The 21055-nt window shown below is 40.6% G+C and overlaps 1 long non-coding RNA gene across 1 annotated transcript in view; it reads left to right on the top strand.

Moving 5' to 3' along the window:
* Window positions 1–11325, top strand: part of LOC116688663 (uncharacterized) — an 11858-nt gene extending 533 nt beyond the window's left edge. Inside the window, exons 2-3 of the long non-coding RNA XR_004331829.1 lie at window positions 5209–5219; window positions 11251–11325. This is a non-coding gene — a long non-coding RNA (uncharacterized LOC116688663). The remainder of the gene's footprint in view (window positions 1–5208; window positions 5220–11250) is intronic.
* The last annotated feature ends 9730 nt before the right edge of the window (window positions 11326–21055 follow it).

Raw genomic sequence — 21055 nt, 5'->3', positions numbered from 1 at the left:
TCTGTGGTTTTTATGTCAGGAGTGATTTGAGCAACAGCGCTGCCGTCTCTCCACGGCTCGGCCTGGCGAGCGGAGGTCAGGCTCCTTTCACCTTCCTCCGAGGGTTTGAAACCTCATTAGCGGCCGACGCGTGAAAGGCTGGAGACCCGGGCCTGACCCGGCGGAGAATGGCGCGTGTGTTAAAAGGTTTACCCCATGAAGCAGGAGAGTAGGGGTTCAAGAGTTCAGTGTTCCCCCCCTGCTGGGACACCAAACCATTTCTGCTTCTGGTCTCGGCCACCCGTAAGTCCTAACACCTTAATGACTCGCGGCCCGGCGCGGGGACCAACGGGGAGAGGCCTGTCATCGGAGCTCTGAGGGCCTTAACGTCCACCACGGGGAGATTACACACTGTCATGTGACTGATTAAACGTCACACAATCTTTTCGGGTGTTTTTTTTGTTGTTGCAGCAACCAGCTAGACATAAGTCTAGGCCATATGTCGATATAATATCCACATCGATGTATGAGGCTTACATTTTTAATATCGTGCTATGACACATGTGTCTTTTCCTGGTTTTAAAGGCTGCATTAAAGCTGTTCTATTATTTGCCTTTACCCATCATTGTATCCACATTATTAGAAATTATTTCCATTTCCATTGTGTAAATATTTTGTGAGACCATCAATAGTCAACCCTGCAATATCGATGATGTATCAGGTCAAAAATAATAGGATATTTGATTTTTTTTCTCCATATTGCCCAGCTTTAGTAAAGCACATCATGTGTGATGGAAGGTTGTTGTGGTTTGATGTTAATGTTGTGGCGATTAGATGGAGGTGTGTAAGTCCCTGCAGTCATCTCCCGTGCATACGGCCCAGGATTCATAGCTCCAGCCCTGTGCCCTCCTTTGAGCCTGAGACAGTTGGAACAAATACAGAATGCAGCTGGAGCTCTTTGCTATGAAGATAGTTTCATTGGTTGGGGCGTCCCGGCCACTTTTTGCTTAAATCTTGTAATTCATTTCACAATAAAATAGATTTTTGAGACCCCAGATCGCTCAGTTGGTAGAGCGGGAGACCACATATAGCAGGCTTGGGTTTGACTCCGACCTGCGGCCCATTGCTGCATGTGACTCCCCCCCCCCCCTTCTCTCTCCCCTTACATGTCTTCATCTGTCCTGTCAATAAAGGCCTAGAAATGCACAAAAAAAGAATATAATTGATTGGTGGAGATAAAGCAGCGTATGCTGATGCTCATTTGGTGAAGAAATTATTCATACTATGTGTGCGTGTATGTTCTGTCATGCATATATGTATTTGGTTACACACACACACACTCCCACACACACACACACACACACACTAAACAGTGGCTGGCTTTATTTATGGTTGAATAAAAAGTGTTGTTGTTGTTGTTTCCTTTCAAAAATGTTATCAGCATTCAATTTAGTTAAGTTAATTTTACAAGATGACCTACATTTAATCCGGTTTTCTTTTCCATTATTGCATCCCTTCATATTTCCTCTTTATATCACCATTTTATGTTTTAATTTTAACCTCCATTGTCATATTTACATATTCAAATCATGCTTAATTTGGGTCAGCATTTTATTATGTTTAGATACATGCGTGGGTTTCTGATTCTTTAATTGGATTTTGTACAAATTGAAATCTGGAAAGCATTTGGTGCGTAATCCCTGGAAAGTGCTAAATAAATAAATAAATAATTAGTATAAATAATTATTATAAATAAATGATTGCCACCTAGAAATTCTTTTAAAGTAATTCTTTAAAAATATGAATTATCTAAATACATTGTATATATGTTTCTTTTTATATTTCAATATCAATATTTGTTAACACTATATATCTATATACATAGATCTATCTACTGTATATATAATGTACATATGTATGTGTGTGTATATACAGTATATATGTATACACATACATATGTATATATACATTGTATATATAATGTAAACATGTGTGTATGTATACATTTACACATGTATACTGTATATATACTATATATATATATATACTGTGTACAATGTATATATGTGTTTATATGTACACATACATATGTAGTGTATATATGTTATTTCAGATGTGCAGTTAGATGTATAGCTGAGAGCCATATACAGTCCTTGATTTATTATTCATATATTATTTATTTGCTAAATTAAGACTTAAACATGTCCACCCATCACCTGTGAAGACCTAAGTAATCCTTTAAAGCAAATTAAACATCAAAAAAGAGACTGTGTAGAAATGCATTAGCAGCACTGTTAAAATACCGTTTGAAGGGAAACAGCAGTAATTTGGCGGTTAACCAATTCTTCGTTTATCATCCGTTTCCCCGCTAAGGAAAAGCGGCTGCCGAGCGTCTGGCCCAAAACAAGCCTGAAACGAGTGATTCAATAATAACAACGAGTTATAGCTTTCTCACTTTCTCTGAAACCCTCCAGTCAGCAGTGGGGAGATGCTAATGCACCGTCAATGGGTGGATGTGTGTGCAGATGGTCGGCAGGCTTTATTCCACAAGTTAAAGGGGAACGCCACCTTGATTAAGAATTCCAAACGTGTGATTTCCATGGCTTAGGAAAGTTCAATTCAGATTTGTTAACATTCTACTTTACTCCCTCTCAGAGCCAGAAACCAGAGAAGTCTTAAACGTGTGATGTCATCGAGTATTACTGTAATTCTGGAGCTGCTCTAAAGATAATGAAATAAAGATGGAGTTTATTTCCTTTTTTTTTATACCTAAATGAGTTTTATTCTATTGTAGTGTTTTAAGTTCTGAAAGACAGAATGGACCCGTGAACTCAGAACAGTCCCCTCCCTCGGGGGTGCACTTAGTTGAAGCACTCTGGTTTAAGATAGTTCATATTTACTCATATTTTTGAACTGTCTTAGACCTTAGGAATAAACACGTCTGAATTTTGAAAAAGGGGCGTAGTTCCCCTTTAAGTGGTGGAATGGTCAGTGGGATCGGATGGGTCCCCGTAGACACCAAGCACCATGATTTGTTTATTTCCACCAGCCCAAAAATGTCCATACAAACCTCATTTAGGATTTTTTAAGCATTAATAAACGCTTCTTAACATTAAGGATAATTTAAAAAGCATGATAAATATATCACAAGTACTACAAATAGGGCCATACAATCTGCAAAAGCAGAATTTTCAGCTAATCTTTTTAAATTTAATTTTTTTTTCAAGTAATTCCTTAAAAAGTGTTTTATATATATATTGTATATAATACTTTCTTAAATTTAAAAAAAATTAGGTGAAAATTCTGCTTTTGCAAATAAAATAAAAATATAAATATAAAAAAATGTAATATTTAAAAATATGTAAAATATTATAAAAAAAATAAAATAAAACTTACATTTTTTTGAAGACATGTCCATGCTGAGGAGTCTACTAAATCCGGCTAATTTTTGTTCTAGATCAGCGCTGAAAACTGTAAAAAAAAAAGTGTAGAAATGAAAATAAACAAGCATGAAGTATTGCAAACAGGGCCATACAATCTGCAAAAGCAGAATTTTAAATAAAAAAAAATTGAAATTCTTAAAAGTAATTCCTTAAAAAATATATATTTTCTTAAAATCCCAAAAAAAATTGCAGAAAATTCTGATTTTGCCATTAAAAAATAAATGCAAAATATATATTTTTTGAATTAAAAATATATAAAATACATTTAAAAAAAATTAAATAAAAATTACATTTTTTTTTAACAACACATGTCCATGCTGAGGAGTCTACTAAATTCTGCTAATTTTTCATTCTGGATCACAGCTGAAAACTGTAAAAAAAAAAAAAAATACAAAAAATCAACAAGCATGCCTAATTGTAAAGTGGTACAGCGTGCTGAAGAGCCTTCAGCATGGTGGGACCATGCGTCAGGTTGGTAGCTGCTGCTCTGTCTGAACGTGATACAGCAAACGTCCTCCTTCACCTCTCCGTCTGGGAGACAGGAGGTCAGTGCAAACTTTCCAAAACAGTATCTGCGAGACGAGAAACCCCAGAGACATTCAGGCCAACGTGAAGCGAGCGTCTGAGGAGGACCTGCACCCGCTCATGCTGTGTGGAAAGACCTCCAAATGGGTCAGAACTGTCACAAGCCATTCACGTCATGTCCCGCTCCCCGAAACATGATGGAGAGTGGAGGTAGAATGAAATAAGACATAGTGATTCCTCCGGGCACGGGAGGAATGGATCTGCTTACCGTGCAACCGCCCTTAATTGGCAAGAAGCTGGAACAGTTTGACCCCAGGAGCCAGATTCTAAGAGAGTTACGAGACAGTGGCTAATGCAGCACAGACTACTAAAAGACCCTTACCCTGCATTGATGAATTAATGCGTCCAAGAAATCTGGACATCTGGGCTCGGGGTACGGAGAAATACATCCAACTGGACTCTGCCTAATAGAGCCCAGCAGGTGCAGTAAATAAGAACGAGAGGGTGATGTGGGCTTTGCAGGGACCTGGGTTGTAAATAATAACTGAGTTTGATCCACAGGTTTTGAAGAAGCCGTTATTCAACGGGCAACAGCTTAGTTATCGGTGTTGGTGATGAATAATGTTGCACTGCAGGTGAGGAGAGGGAACGCTGAGTTAATTGCAAAGAAAATGAATTGATTCATGTAAATATTCATCTGTAAAAAGACTCCTGTCGTAATTAGGGTTGACAAATAACCTGTCCATGAAACAAGTGACGTACGTGCTAGATTTTCTAGACAATGACTACTGTATTTCCATGAAAGTATTTCGGGCCACAGGGCACAAGCATCAAAGGGCAGATTGCACATTTTCCCTGCGATACAGAGAGACATGTGAACTCTCCATGACTGCTTTTAGAGCCCCTGAACCTAGTTTCTTCTGAATTCCCTTCCACTTGAGTTACACAAGCCACAGATGCCACATCACGTCGGGCAGAACCAAAGAGGATCTCTTTCCCCTCTCGCAGTCCCGCGAGTACTAGTACACAAGTATTACAATGTGCTTAAAATCCCAAATGTACTCATTAGGCAGAATGTCCCATTTCAGAACAACAAATGTTGGATTATATGTATTGATGTATTAATGATACTTTTAACTACTTTACTCCCTGCCGGGTGGACTAATCCATAAAATACATCACTATTTATTAGTTGACTATATTATGTATACATTACCTGCCTTAAGTGACCAGTAACAAATGCTGTCAACAATAAATGTAGTGCAGTAAAAAGTACAATATTTCCAAATGAGAGTTGTAGTGTAATGTAACAGAACATGGAAACAATTAAGTAACATTAGTGTCATCTGTGAATAATTTTTTTTTTTATTATTTTACATTATTTAAAACAAACTTTGTATTATCTGGAAAAAAACACAATCTGCACGACATCATCCAATAACAATTAATTTTTAATAAGTTCATGTTTTGCACAATGTGTTAGTTTTTGAGTGGAAAACACCTTAGAGGCTTTTAAAAGAATAGATCTGGATCGCCATCTAGTGATAGAGACACAGTATTACAGTAGGCCGTGGCTTATCTTTTGCTCTTCAAGTCAAGTCGATTATATTTTAAATCATAATTCACAAAGGGCTTCACCATTTGTTACATGTTACCTTAGTAAAAGTGCAGTATTATCAGCAAAATGTACCTAAAGTATCTGAATGAAAAGTACTCATAATGAATCCCTCCTTTCAAAGTGTAACATTACTATAGAACAATGTACTATTCTCTTTTTATCACTAACAAATACATGGAAGAGCATTTTAATGATGTAGTTTGTCAATGTGGAGCCATTTCTAGTACTTTGTATACTACAGGGTAGATAGTATAGGCTTCTGCATTATATCATGTAAAAAAGCATGTGTTTTTTATGTAAAAAAGTATTTGTAAATACTGTTAAGAGTTATAAGAGTTATTTACTGTAGAAATGGTCTTGCTAGCTGGAACTCATCTCCTTCCCCTTTTCCTCGGTCTGGCTAGCAAGCCCAGGCTAGCAGAATGGGCAGGTGGTTAACAGTATGTTAGCAGTTAGCAGTATGTTAGCAGTTAACAGTATGTTAGCAGTTAGCAGTTAGCAGTATGTTAGCAATTAGCAGTATGTTAGCAGTTAGCAGTATGTTAGCAGTTAGCAGTATGTTAGTAGTTAGCAGTATGTTAGTAGTTAACAGTATGTTAGCAGTTAGCAGTATGTTAGCAGTTAGCAGTATGTTAGCAGTTAGCAGTATTTAATTTTAATCTGTTTATTAATCCCCAATGGGGAAATTACAATTTACACTCTGTGTCCACACTTGTTATTAGTCACACACAGTCCTGAACTACACACGCACGTTCAGGATCTATACATGCACTAATGGAGAGATGTCAGAGTGAGTGGGCTGCCAGCCAAATCAGCGCCCTGAGCGAGTGGGGGGGTACGGTGTCTTGCGCAACAGCATCTGGCAGTGCCCAGGAGGTGAAGTGGCATCTCTCCAGCTACCAATCCACACTCCCTTCTTTTTGGTCCACACTGGGACTTGAACCAGTGACCCTCCGGTTCCCAACCTAACTCCCTATCGACTGAGCCACTGCCACCCATGTTAGCAGTTAGCAGTTAGCAGTTAGCAATATGTTAGTAGTTAGCAGTATGTTAGCAGTTAGCAGTATGTTAGCAGTTAGCAGTATGTTAGCAATTAGCAGTATGTTAGCAGTTAGCAGTATGTTAGCAGTTAGCAGTATGTTAGCAGTTGATTTCCCCATCCTAATGGCAAACTTACGAATACTACCAAGACCCGGCCTTCAACAGCACTCAACTGGTTGGGGTTAGGCATTGACAGCTCGAGTGGTTAAGGCTAAGATAGCCGATTGGACGATGGATAGGACCTGTACATGTAGGCATGGACGCTTGGCCAATAGTAGAGTGTGAATGCTATTGAAGGGCGGGTCTTGGCATGGCCATAGTAGGATTCGTAGGATTCCTACATTTTCATCCTTTCGCATTTTATGCCATCACTGTCCAATGTCATTGGGTCTTTCACACACTGTAAAGCACAACTAATATTTGTAAAATAGACAGAACGATTGTGATTGGTTTAAAAAAAAAAAACGCTAACAAACAAGAACGTTTTTTTTCTCCCATCCCATAATGTAGACCAACACAGGGATAATACAAAGACCCTGATACCCCAACCATCCCATCCCATCCCATAATGTAGACTAACAGAGGGATACTATTAAGGTCCTGATATCCCAACCATCCCATCCCATAATGTAGACTAACACAGGGATAATATTAAGTTCCTGATACAACAACCATCCCATCCCAAAATGTAGACTAACCATCCCATCCCATAATGTAGACCAACAGAGGAACACTATTAAGGTCCTGATACCCCAACCATCCCATCATGTAGACTAACCATCCCATTCCATAATGTAGACTAACCATCCCATCCCATAATGTAGACTAACCATCCCATTCCATAATGTTGACTACCCATCGCATCCCATAATGTAGACTAACACAGGGATAATATTGAAGTCCTGATACACCAACCCAATAATCTACCGTGGGACAGTCTGGCGAGGGACTTGAGTCTGTTTGGTGTGTTCCGTGTTGTCATCCGTCTGTCGGGGGGGGCCATTCATTTTGGCTGACCTGACATGCTCAGTTAGGAGGCGGGCACTGCCGGCAGTCGAACTTAATGACCAATCTGATTGGTGGAGAGCTAACCCAGAAATGAGGCGCGGATGAGCGTGACTAGAGTCTCAAAATCTAACGTAAATCTTTTAACCTGAACTTTAACGATCTGAAATGAAGATTCAGCAGCTGCATGGTCTACTTCTCGCTTGAAATGTTTTCAGAAACACGTTTCGGTGAACCATTTCAGTAAAGTATGAGATTGTTTTCCGAACAAGCCGCCATACCCATGTGACGTGTTCGTCCAATCAGCTGCCGTCGGCCGTCGGCGTCTCTTCGGTGTGTTCTGAGGCACTTTTTTTGGCCAACTTGGGTTCTTTTCTGCCAATGGTCAGCGGTCGGGTTAGGGTGTCAGGGCCAATGGGTGGATAGATTTCAGATATAGAAACAATATTTTTTTCAATACTTTTTTATCCTGATATTTTTATTTCATCTTTTTTATACTTTACTTACTGTATCTGAGATGTTGTCTGTATGTTTACCTGTCTTGTAGGTCTGGTGAGCCAAAGAAATCGGTCCACCCTGGTGAACAATAAAGATTTATTCTATTCTATTCTATTCTATTCTATATGGATTTGGGAAGACATTGATGAATCTTTGCCAGACATACACGGTCTCCCTCATTCAACTCCAAGACAAATGAGATTTATTCATATTCTAGTCAACACAACTCAAACACTGTATTTTGCAAAAATCAAAAAGTAGATATGCAAAGGTAGATTTTCTTTTTTGTTCTGCGGTTGTTCATCACCACGTGTCACTGAGACCTAAGAGTCAACAGGTTTTCATTCCATCCAATCACGGCAAGAGCAGATTTCAGTGATTGCACGTCCCTCCGTGGCTGTGAATGTGTGCGAGTGAAATCAGCGGCTGGAATGAAGAACTGCAACCTCCCACGCCTCGGAGGGTTGATGGGAGAAGTAGTCGGAGGGAAAAGATGAAATGTAATCAACACAAAAGCTCTAGCACAGGTTTCATTTAATGGATTTTTACTGATAAAAAGCAGGATACCGTTTACAAATCAATTTAAACGAACAGTTCCTAAAGAGATGCAACTATGTCCTTTCTAATAGATAGTAGGAGAATGCAAATCTAGTGTAGTGAAAGAGGAAAATTAACAACTTTTTCCCAATGCAGCATTGTAGGAGATGCACAAATAAAGTAAAGATTTTAAAAATGAACAATGAGTTTAGTGAGTTCACTCAGCAAATGGTAAACCTGAAAATACAGTTTTTTGGTCAAAAGTCAATGCACACATGGCAACATGCTCCATAGGGTGGAAGTAAGTACAATGTGAAAGGAGGAATAACAGAGGCATATAGTTAATTCCTTGATTCATTTAAACTGGAACCATATTTCACTTTGTTTGGCAGCCATCTTCCATTCAGGTGTTTTTGAATCAAATGCAGCCCACGTTTTGTTGAAGGAAATCCAGCCGGGTGGATGGTTTACATTATAAAGTGCCTCAAGGCTTTTCTGCGGCTCTCCTGGAAATACAGAAAAGAGTTGGAAATGGACTCGATCGCTTTTCCTCACTTGACACTTACCAGATTCGTGGAAAACAAAGATACGTCTGTCATCAGGCCTCTTGGAGCATTGTTTGCGCTCCTTTTGCCGAAACCACGAGGAAGACCAGGTCGTTCTTGCGGCCCACAAAGTGGCTTGACTTCGACAAAGATCTAGAAAACCCTTGGAAATGCTAAACCTTTGCCAAAGCGACACACACTATGCGTTGTTACGCCTGGAACGCACAACTTCTATCAGGCCAGAAATGGTACGTTGATGGGACGTTACGTTAAGTCTGTTGTAACAAACCTGGGTGTGAAAATGGATTGTGATTTTAAAATGGAGAAGTAGATCAATTCTGTTGTGAAAGCAAGTTTCTTTCAACTTAGGCTTCTTACTAAGCTTAAGGCCTTTTTATCCTTCACAGACTTTGAGAGGGTTATACATGCTTTTATTACAACACGCCTTGACTATTGTAATGCTCTGTATGGAGGTGTTAGCCAGGCCTCCCTCTCTCGACTACAGCTGGTTCAAAATGCTGCCGCTCGCCTCCTTACTGGAACTCGTAAGCGAGATCACATCACCCCTGTCCTTGCCTCTCTTCACTGGCTCCCAGTTACTTTTAGGATTGATTTTAAGATTTTATTGTTTGTATTTAAAGCCCTCCATGGACCAGCTCCAGTCTACATAACTGATCCGTTGAAGCCACATGCTCCTTCAAGATCTTTGAGGTCTGCAAACCAGTCTCTTCTTGTTGCCCCTAAAACACGGCTGAAGAGTAGAGGGGATCGGGCTTTCTCAGCCGCAGCCCCGAGACTTCGGAATGAGCTGCCTCTACATGTCAGACTGGCCCCCAGCCTTCCGGTTTTTAAATCGCGACTTAAACCACATTTTTATTCCCTGGCTTTTAATCCAGCATGAGAAGCTGTATGTTGTATTTGTCTGGTGTTGTATTCTGTCTATTTATTCCATGTCTATGTCACTTTGGTCAATCTGGTTGTTTTTAAATGTGCTTTAGAAATAAAGTTTGATTGATTGATTGATTGATTGGTAGTTACTGTGCTATCTGTTGGCTTAATGTGTTGACTAAAATTATGATGCCTTCAGGCCACAATCAGGTGAAAACGCCTACTTTAGTGATTGGTGTGGTCCCAGTAAACCTGCTCTAAAAATGTGGAATCTATATGTCATAGTTTCATGGCAGACGTTTAAAAAAGGACTTTGGTCTAATGGCAGAAATCTCACATCTGATATGCTTTTTAAATGTAGACAAAGTGTTTTTGTATGCTGTCCAGCCAAACAGGATTCACAGAACTTTATTTAAAAAAAAATTAAAATATTTTTTTTCAATATGTCAGATAATGATAATTGAGGTAATGTGTAGAAAATGACGCCAAAACATCAAGAATATTTCCATTTAATGGGATGGTGCAGCCATAAAAAGCATGAAAACAATATTTTACTAAGAGTTGGAACAACACAGACTGTATATACTGTATATATATAAATGATAATATATATGATACTGTGGGAACATTTGAAAAAAGGTGATTTAACTAGATACTAACTAAGCTAATATATATTCTGTGTTGTTCCAACTCTGTGTTGTTCAAAGCCCAAATGTATGCTTTTTATGGCCGCATCATCCCATCAAATGGAAGTATTATATATAGGATTTAACTAGAAAATAACTAAGCTACTTAAGACAAAACAAAAGGGAAAACTGTATGTTAAAGGATTTTAACCCTTGTGTTGTCCTTGGGTCAATTTTGACCAATTTTCAGATTAGAATTATGGGTTTCTTTAAATCAAATTGCCCCAAAAATAACATGAAAGTGTGGATGGATGTTGTATGGAAGCCCCGTAAAATTAATGATTACTTTCATTGAACTGTGGGTGTTTGTTTTTTCAATTTTATAGCACTTGAAACAAACTGTGATCCACTCAACATCCTCTGATCTTAACTACGAGTCCAAACAATCCATAATTTCTGGGTTTTTTTTAACAACAAAAAAATAGGTATTATTAAAAAGTGACAAACCTTTTAAAAAAGCGTCAAAAACATAGGAGAAAAAAAAGAAGTTAATTTGCAATTTGGACCCGGAAGGACAACAAGTTCAGTCTCTGGGAAGACAACACAAGGGTTAAACTGGCACAAACAAAGGCCACAAGATACACATTTTACCACTGGGGGGCAGCGTTTGACAACTGGTCAACCAATGTCCCACGCCAGAGGACAAACTCCACTTCAAGGACTCTCTGCCTGTCTAGACAATTTGCAATTTTCCACTATTTTGCGAGCGCTAACATTTCCACCTGAATGGTCCAACCAGACAACTTCACAGCCGCTCCGCTGTTGTCTTGTCTGAGCTGATGAAATTTGTCAACAGACAAAATGAAACTGAAAATTGGGCTTCAAGGAGAAACAAGTGGCATATGGGACATCAGTCAACGCAGGCTGATAAATGTCAGCAGCGAGCCACTATCCTCTCAGCCTGCTCTCTCTGGTCAGGTGGAGACACCAAAGGGATATTTTAAGATGCAGCGAGGCGTTTCCTCCAGTCTCAGCAGATTATTGGGTCTGTCTGTAATCCAGGAAAGGTCATAGCTCACCTTTAATATTCTCCCATGTGCCACTATCACTACACTTCCTCAAAGGATTGATTGGAGGACATTATTAACAGGACAGTCCCATCGTCCCATCTGTTTAGGATTGACTAGTGAAATTGTGTCATGATGTTTAGGATATTACTTACTGACTGCCTTGATATTTTACTGATTTACTGATATGTGTACAGTTAGACCCTGTTTTCCTTTAAAATATAGAAACACACACTTTATAATATGGTGACCTGGACTAAATGACTAAATATCCTTTGACTTGTAACTTACCAAATCAGTACTTACTGGCTATTTATTTACTTTGTTGAAACCCTCACTTGCTGTTTGGCCACTTTGGTCGCAATGGAATCAAGTTGTGAACATAAGCTAAGTTTGTCAATCAAATTATCTGAAGTTTGGTAAAAAAAAAAAAACATGCAAATGAATCTGGTGAAAGCGTGTTTCCATCCAACGGCTTTAAAGCCCATACGAACCTGTGGTAATGACGTCACGTGCTGTTTTGTGATCAAATTGGTATGTGGAATCGATTTTAGACATTTTGAGGTGTTTCCGTTCATTTTTGCAGTGAATCGCACAACGTTCAACAAACATTTGCAAACAAGGTTTTTCTAGAAAAAATGGATCGCGCCGTCTACCAACAAATTATCATAATTGCACAAGTTGTATTAGTGCTCATGTGCCAGCTGATGGCGACATATCAAGCTATAATAAGAAAACAACAACGTTATCAACACATCGCTATGACGATGCAGATGCAACTTGTCTTTTATTTTCATTCCGACACCGCTGCGAGACTCTTTTTTGAGACATGTCCTGCTGTTTGAGCGCCTTCCATTGACTCCAGTAGGACGTCCCACGGCTTGTCCTAGCCTTTGTCGGCCATTTCCGTCACGAGTTCCTGATACATTAAATTCAGAAAGTCTCTCGTCTCCTCGTCCGTCCACTTATATCTGTCTTTGTTGCCCCCCCCCCCCCCTTGTGGGCAAACAGCGGAAATACCGGGCGGAAATGAACTAAAACTTCTTCTTCTTTGTTTTGTGGCGGGTTGCAACCATAAAATGACCTAAAACTTAATCACAATTCATTATTTATTCAGCAAATAACGTTTCCATCATTGTTTATTGCATAAGCCGCATATCGATCAAGACAAAATCCAATGAGACCAAACGTATTTCTTTTGAGTCGATATTCATGAAATTCCATCAAGTTTTACTGTTTCCAGAAGGCATCTTTGAATCGATATCACTTAATTTGGGGTAAAAACGTGTGGATGGAAATATAGCTATTGACATTTAATCCATCACCTTCTAAGTTGATAGCCTCTGGCTCCTACATATAGGAAAACCAGGAATATCCACTTTTTAAATGCGGCTTTCTGAATTGTGCCCTAAACCCCACCCGCTTATTCCAAGGCGTTTTCTACCCAGGACTGCTTCTTTCATGGAGTTGGGATGAACAGCAAGTGGAGTCCATCCATCACACTCTTCAGCGCAGAATGACAACGGAGTCGAGGTTTGCCACGAGTGGTGAGGAGGATGATATATTGAATGGCTTTGACTAATACGGGCACAGGGAGACGCTTCACGGTAGCTGTCCTCTCCACGCTCGCTATCCTGCTGCCTCCACATCACCGCTTCAATCCATCTCCCAGTCAGATGTCTCAATGCCCCCTACTCACTCACTTAACTCACACACACACAACACACATAGCACACATGCACTGCAGAGTCTGGTTAGGCTTTGACACGCTAACATTTGCCAGGCAAGAAGGTGTTGTGAATGATAAGGGAGAGAGACATGAGTGATTGCGAAAGTCCTTGCTGTGGCTCCTCGGGGAGACATCCCTTGGATTGGAGGAGAATTGATGGGGACATTTGTCTCTCTGAACTGAGTTTTCTCTCCATTGGAGTTCAAATCATGGGGACTATTAGAGGAGGAAGCAGCAGGGCTTAGACATTTCCTGCCCGGTGTTTGTGCAGCATCTCAGCCTGTAGTTCACTCACTTGTCGCTTAATGAGGCCCTCTGCTGCGTCCCTTCCTCTCCTGTGTCCTTTGTATCCTGTCCTGGGATACAAAGGACCCAGGTATCCCGTCCTCTCCTTGTAATTTTCTCTTGTGTTGCATTTTTAGGCAGTCGCAATCTGCATTTTCTTTTTTTTTTTGAGGATTGCATTTATACTTTTACATGTTTAGATGGGAAAATGCAGCATTGCAAAGTTTCTCAGACTGGGTAGTCTAATATCAGGGATATTTTTTCCCCCCCTAAACCTAAAATCTGTAAACCTTTTTTTGTGGAACTAGTTGATCTGGAATTATAAATTGAGATGTTCATACATTAACAATCTTTTTAACTCACATCTAAGCCATAATTTCCCCCAATCTTTGGTTCTTCTTGTGTGGAGAACCAAAAATCTTGTGTAACGTCAACTCTGTGTAACGTCAACTCTGTGTAACGTCAACTCTGTGTAACGTCAACTCTGTGTAACGTCAACTCTGTGTAACGTCAACTCTGTGTAACGTCAACTCTGTGACGCCCAACCAAGTTACAGACATCATTGTTTTCAGGACAACCTGGACTATCAGGATATGCATGCCACAAAGAAAAGTCTAAATGGAAATTGAATCTCACAAAATTGTAACAAAACCACACAGAGAACAATGCTAGATAAGACTTTTGGCTTTTGAAAATTGTTATCCAATCAAAAACAAACTCTCTAACTAAAACAAATTTAAAACTATTTAGATTATTCTCGGAAAGTCTATACACTTTTATCCAAAAAGTTAGTTGTGCCATCTCCAGTGCGTTATCAGTGCGTTCAGACATCAGTTGGCCAAATCACACTCATTTCAAGCTCCAGGCTTCATTCTGGCCTCTCTTTATCTCCCTGCCAGGACCTCTGCCAGGACCTTTCAATCAAGGGGGTGAGGTTCTCCTATGGCGCCGTTTTGATGCTAACAAGCTGTCAACATTCCATTGACTGTCATTCATTTTGATGTCACTTTGACAGGGAATACCTTACCAGACTCTATTTGTCCACTGTTATTTCTAAAGAAACACAATGAGTATAAAAGGCACCATTATGGCTCTGTTATCTCACATTATGGCTCAGTAGCAGACATTTTTTGTAAATGTAGGCTAACGTTTATGTAATAACCACGCGACTTACTGTCGCACAGTAGAGGAATTACTGAAAAGTACAGGATAAGCTCGAAGACAGTTTGGACTTCCATTAGCTGTTTCGGTTTCATTACTAATGTTAACTAGCGTTTTTTGTGAGCAATAATTAGCCTATGCCTATAATAATGTTAACTAGCATGTTAGTTAGCAGTAATTAGCCTGTGCCTATGTTATCTCCTAACATATATCAACCTCTCTGCTTCTGCTGATTGGGAATGATTGAAATTTCTCTTGCACAGCTATCAGAAGACTTACTACTTTCAGACAGGTTGCCCATGTCACATCTACGTCTTTAAGCTCAGTTGGAGGTTGCGCAGTAACACTCAGCCATCACCGGGAAAGAGCTTCTGATAGACTCCACTGGTCTCCGTCCAGAACAATGGGATCTGTTGGTCTATTTCTTTCACTGTCTATGCTTGCAATACAAACAGACACACGTGCGCACGCACACACACACACACACACACACACACACACACACACTATCTATTGGCTGAGCAAGCTCTTTCCTGACATAACTTTATGTGATTGGTCGACACAACCATCAGTCAATGTGTCAGCAGACAAGATGGCTCTGCCTAACATCGCGTTTTATACAAAGAGATGACTAAATTTGCATTCAGTCATGGAAATATCATTGAGGAATTATTGTGCAAAGTCTCTGAAGTTTCAGGCCGGATTACTAAGGGCTACAACGGCACCCAGCCATGTAAATAAAATGTACTATTTCTACGCACCCTGCCCTCTTTGTAAAGCTCCAGCTGTTAGAAAGAAAGAGGCAGAAGTTGAAAAGTCGCGGAGTGAAGGGAAGATTACGTGAGTTATTTTTAAATTCCATGTAATTCCATGATGGATTATGGCCTACAAATCGATGGAGGACCTTGTTGAAACGACACATTTATCTGCTTTTAAAGTAAGTCCCTGCACTGAATTGATCTGGAGATATTATATATTACATAAAACAAAGTTCTGGCGTTGTGGTCGACGCCGTCCCTCCCAGAGGGGCTTATGCAGATCCTGTGGCAGCAGTGACACCGCCATATTCAACTTGTTCAACAACATTTGCTTCTGCATTTCTTCACCAACCCACTTCCCCATGCATGGCTCCATCTTTTTCTTCACAAACTCTTGACAAAACATGTTGATCCCCAAATCGTGAAAAGATTATCTACAGTATACCAATGATAAATTGAAAATGACCTTGACTACGATTTTTTGCCATTTGAATCATAACCTACAGGGTCATGTGGCAGGAATGTTACAGTATAATGTGATGGACGGGCCGAGATACCGATCTCACATTGATTTTTAGGTTATAGCTAGAATTTGTCCATTGAATAACAGTAAATGTTCAATTTCATTCAATTTAATTTTATTTATAGTATCAATTCATTACAAGAATTATCTCAAGACACTTTACAGATGTTAAATTAAATACATTTAAATAATGCCAAATGAGTTTGTCCTTTCTGGCAAAACTCTGGCATAACGCACATGATAGCTGGGGAGACAGAAGACACACAGATATATGTCTTGGTCTGTGTGTGTGTGTGTGTGTGTGTGTGTGTGTGTGCAAAACCCATCGACTAATTGAAGTAGTGTCTCTAACTGTCACCCGAATCCATCCATCACCACAACATATGACTTCCATGGCAGTATTAGGGAAATAGTGACATGCCACACAAAGTTTAAATGTCACATAACTGTGTGTGTGTGTGTGTGTGTGTGTGTGTGTGTGTTTGTGTGCATGCTCAGAGTGGCATGTGCTGACAGAACATCCTTACACTTTCTGACTAGCTGTGAACAGGAGGGAGATGTCTTTGGTGACAGTCAGGAATATTTCCCCCCCGCTCATCACATGTGAGAACATGACTTTGACGGTGATCTTGGAAAAAGGGAAACAGGCGAGGCCCCCCACCTCCGTCTCCTCAGTGACGGTGGGAGGCGCTTCAACATGATGTCTGACGTTGCAGGAACAAAAGACGGAGATACACAGATGAGAGGAGGGAGGAATACTAAATGGCAAAAAAGAAAAACCGTCAGTGACGCATAAGTCACACCTCATGCTCACAGGACTTATCTCCTTAGCAACTATCTGCGCCCGCTTCAACTCGCACCAATGGAAATTGTCTCTGCGTTTCCATCTCTATCATTAACCGGCTCAAAGTTAATGTGCCTTTGAATGAAAAATCTGCATTTCCACTGAGTGCCCTGACGCAGAGTACCTCTTCTAATGTCATCTTTACATTGGAAAAAGCACATATTTCTTGTTATGCTGCCAACACAAACATTGTTAACCTTGCATTTCAACATCCCTTTTGGACACAACCACATTTATTTAGTGGGATCAGGCTGGGTGTCTGTTTCCAGACACATCGTGATGGCGAGAGAGTGTTGCGTGTTTCCATTGGCCAAGAGAAGGAGGAAATTTACACTAGTGTTATTTTCGGCCCTCCACCCTGCGGTGCCATCCTGCAGGCCCTCACGCTGCCCAGTGGCACTGATCTAATGATGTCATCCTTTCAAGCCATCTCTCAGCTGGACCTCTTAACCCCCGAGCTTGTGCAAGGGACACATTGGTGATGATGTGTGGTGTGCAGCTGTGGACATGACAAAACAGTATCATGCCAAGATGTTAAGCGCTGCAAAATACAATTTGAGAAGTCTTCATGATTGACATAACTGCTGTTATCTAGCAAATATGGGCCTCCAGGCCTTTGACATGAACTGAAACACTTAGGATTTTGGCACCAAAATCAAAACATAGCTGATGATGAATGGCTGGGTTAAAACATAACGTACTCCCTGGCCGCAGATGTAGCAGACATGGCTAGGAGGGGCTGACCGTTGACTGATGTTATAGCTGTGATTTGTCTTTGGTTTGTCATAACCCAAAAGTGTGTCATTTTCCTGTGATGTGAGTGTCAACTGGTCCATGCCGACAACTTGTAGACTGTCTTCTTATCCTCAAAACTCCCTCCGCTGATGAAATATGCCGGGACATTTCTTGTTCCAATCCAGGAGAGCCATTATTTGTGCTTCGGCGGCTGGCGTCTGGGAGGCAGCTGTCGTAGAGAAAGGCCTGTCAATCAACTCGTCCCTGTGGCAGCTGACAAGGTCATTAGGCGTCATGTGACTTCCACATCTCTGCATCATCAAATTACAACTCATGTTCACGTGTCCTCGTCATCTCTGCAAGCTGTGACGTGATACAGCTAGCTGTACCGACAGTGTTTGTGTTAAGGAACTATATATTATATATTATATTACTGCAATGTATACTCCAGAAGCATTCACGCACATTCACAGTGTGATCTCTTCTTTAAATATGTGAATTACAGCTATTTTTGCATGTGTCTGAACCCCTGGGACTACTGCTGTCACTGAGCACACCGAATGTGTGACATCTTCACAATGGGCTCATTTTGTGGCTTTGTGGCCAATCCGAGAAGGATTTGAGACCCCCTTTTCCAGCAAGTCTTCAGTCAAAGTAAAACAGAACCTTGTGTTAAAGTTCCCTATGCATTCATGAGAGAGGTTACTGCATTATTCAAAATAGAGATATGCCATGTTTTCAAAGTGGACAATTTTCAAAATGCATGTCAATCCTGTACAGAATTAGCTCTTTTAACACACACAGCAAGGCAGCTTTTCCAGTTAGATTACATTCACACACACTCAAAAACACCATCTGACAGTGTGATTTGTATGTTAAAAAAAGAAAACTCTAATTGTGTTGCAATAGCACAATAAATCCTTATACTTAGGCCGTTTATCAAAGCAATTGGAAATAACCGCTGACTTGAGTGCTACATGAGAAACAGATGTTCACAACATTTTAGCATCACAGGTTGATCTGTGCCTTCTATAATATTGTCTGCTGTCATGCGCAACACTTAAATATATTTTTCTTGTCTCTAACATGCTCACAGTAGCCACACTGAGAGCAAAGGCTCCCTTGCAAAGTCACATTGCCCTTTCCACCCGCAGCCTGAGGGCTGCAAGAGGCTGTCCTTGGTTTCTGTTCATCTGCACATCTATTGTGTTTTTGCGCATAAGCCTCTTTTCACACTCTCGGTGAGAGTGTGAAAAGAGGCTTACCCCCCTTGGTCAAACTGGGTAGTCGATAACAACACACAGGCCAAAACACAAACAGAATTTCCGTCACGGAACAGAAATTTCAAAAAGAGAAAATACTGCCATTAACTTAACATGTTTCCCTAATAATGACACATTGTGGTCTTTTTTTAAATTTCTTTTACAGCAAATATACTACATATTGGACCTTTTGGAGAATGCCAAACTGAAAAGTTGTTTTAAGGTCCCCTTAAAGGTTTTTACAGATTGTGACGCTCTGAGGAGGCCATGGACACGAAAGGCTGTTTTATCCTTTTGCGTAAAATCTACGTCATTGCTACGTATGTAGACACGTGGAGACACAAACCTACGCCAGACCCTACGGCGTAGCCTGACGTGCACTTCTCAAAAATTTAAATGCTTGGCTGTGGCTTGGTAGCGTTGCATTTCCTCCTACTCATTTATTGGTTTTCCTGCATGAACAACATGATATCAAGGAGAGGGTTACCTTGCTACAGATTTCCCACCGTGGTCAGAAAACACAGGAGAGATTGTTTCTGTCACAATGCTTCTGGAGTCACAACTTGCACCGAAGCTAATCGCCGTAACTCTCTCACTTTTTCCCTAGACTTTCGTGATTGACCCCCCCCTAGCTTTCTGGCGGTGAAATGCACGCAAAGCAAAGAAACGCTTTCAACCCTGACGCAGAACTCCAAAAGGATCATGATGCAGAAGCATAAAACAGCCTTCAGTGTTGCTGCCAGTAATTATTTGTCCTCGCCTAGGGAACAAATAAAAGGCCAGTGTCAGAGCACCTGAGTCATCTGGGGGAGCATATGTTGAGAGCATGTCTGACAGGTAATTAGGCTGAGTTATTTGAACACAAAAGGATCTTAAAGTCTATTTTAAAACTGGACAGCCGATGGGGGGACTTGAGGACGGGTGAGGTGTGTGCTCTCCTACTGGTCTTGTTCAGTACCCGTGCTGTTGCATTCTGAATGATCTGTAGTTTATTTATAACGTTCTTAGGTAGACAAGAAAGGAGAGCATTGCAGTAATCAAGCTGGTGATAGAAGCATACATACAGTAAGTCTCTCAGCATCTTACCGGGAGAGAAACGGCTGCACTTAAAGGGGTGATGGAATGATTATATAGGGTATGTCACACTGTTCCTTAAAGTCTCCTACTAGGGTATGTAACATTGGTAACATTGGGTGCTATTCTATGGGCCCTAATGCTAGTCTATGAGGCCTAATGCTACCATGTGAATAAACAGGAGCTTTTCTCATGGTATGCTCATTATGCTCATGAATATTTAGATGAGCTGCGCACTGATTGGTTGGTTGAAACAAACACACACACACACACACACACACACAGCCCATCCCCTCCCACATCACACATACTGATATTTTACACATTGTTCATCTGTTATTTCATTACTAAATTCACTTCGGAGACTTTTTTATGCACGAAGTCTACCATGTGGAGCTCAAATATGTGTCATTTAAAGAAAATTGATGGCTAATTGCCGATTTGTCAGACTTCAGGAGCCCCATAGTCTGACTGTTAGCTGGCTGGAGCTGTGATTGGGGGCCTGTTGCACAAAAGTAGAATAAAGATATCCAGGATAGGTGAAAAAGCGCAGCTTGACTTAGTGTGATCTGCTCATCGCGGCTTAATCGGTTGCACGTATGCAGCCAGGATGAACAGTTGGAGCTATGTCAAGCCAGGTGTAGATAGCTGGGATAAGTGCACGTTCACGGCTTTCTCAAATAGACCACCGTATCGATCACAGATTTACTGATGCAGAAATGAGAAGACGCATGCGCCATATGTTTCACCCAATGGACAGCAGCTTCTAATGGAAAGTAACGAGGAGGTGAATGTGCAAAAAGGGAAATACGGCTGTCATCAAACGGAGAGAAAAAGCCCATCATATCCGACCCGACTGAATGTGTGGGGTGTAAAAATCTAGCCTTTGCCTTAAAAGTGAGCAGAGGGAAC

Source organism: Etheostoma spectabile, chromosome 4 (assembly GCF_008692095.1).
Source record: "Etheostoma spectabile isolate EspeVRDwgs_2016 chromosome 4, UIUC_Espe_1.0, whole genome shotgun sequence".
Classification (NCBI taxonomy): domain Eukaryota; kingdom Metazoa; phylum Chordata; class Actinopteri; order Perciformes; family Percidae; genus Etheostoma; species Etheostoma spectabile.
This window is presented reverse-complemented; position numbering and strand designations above follow the sequence as displayed.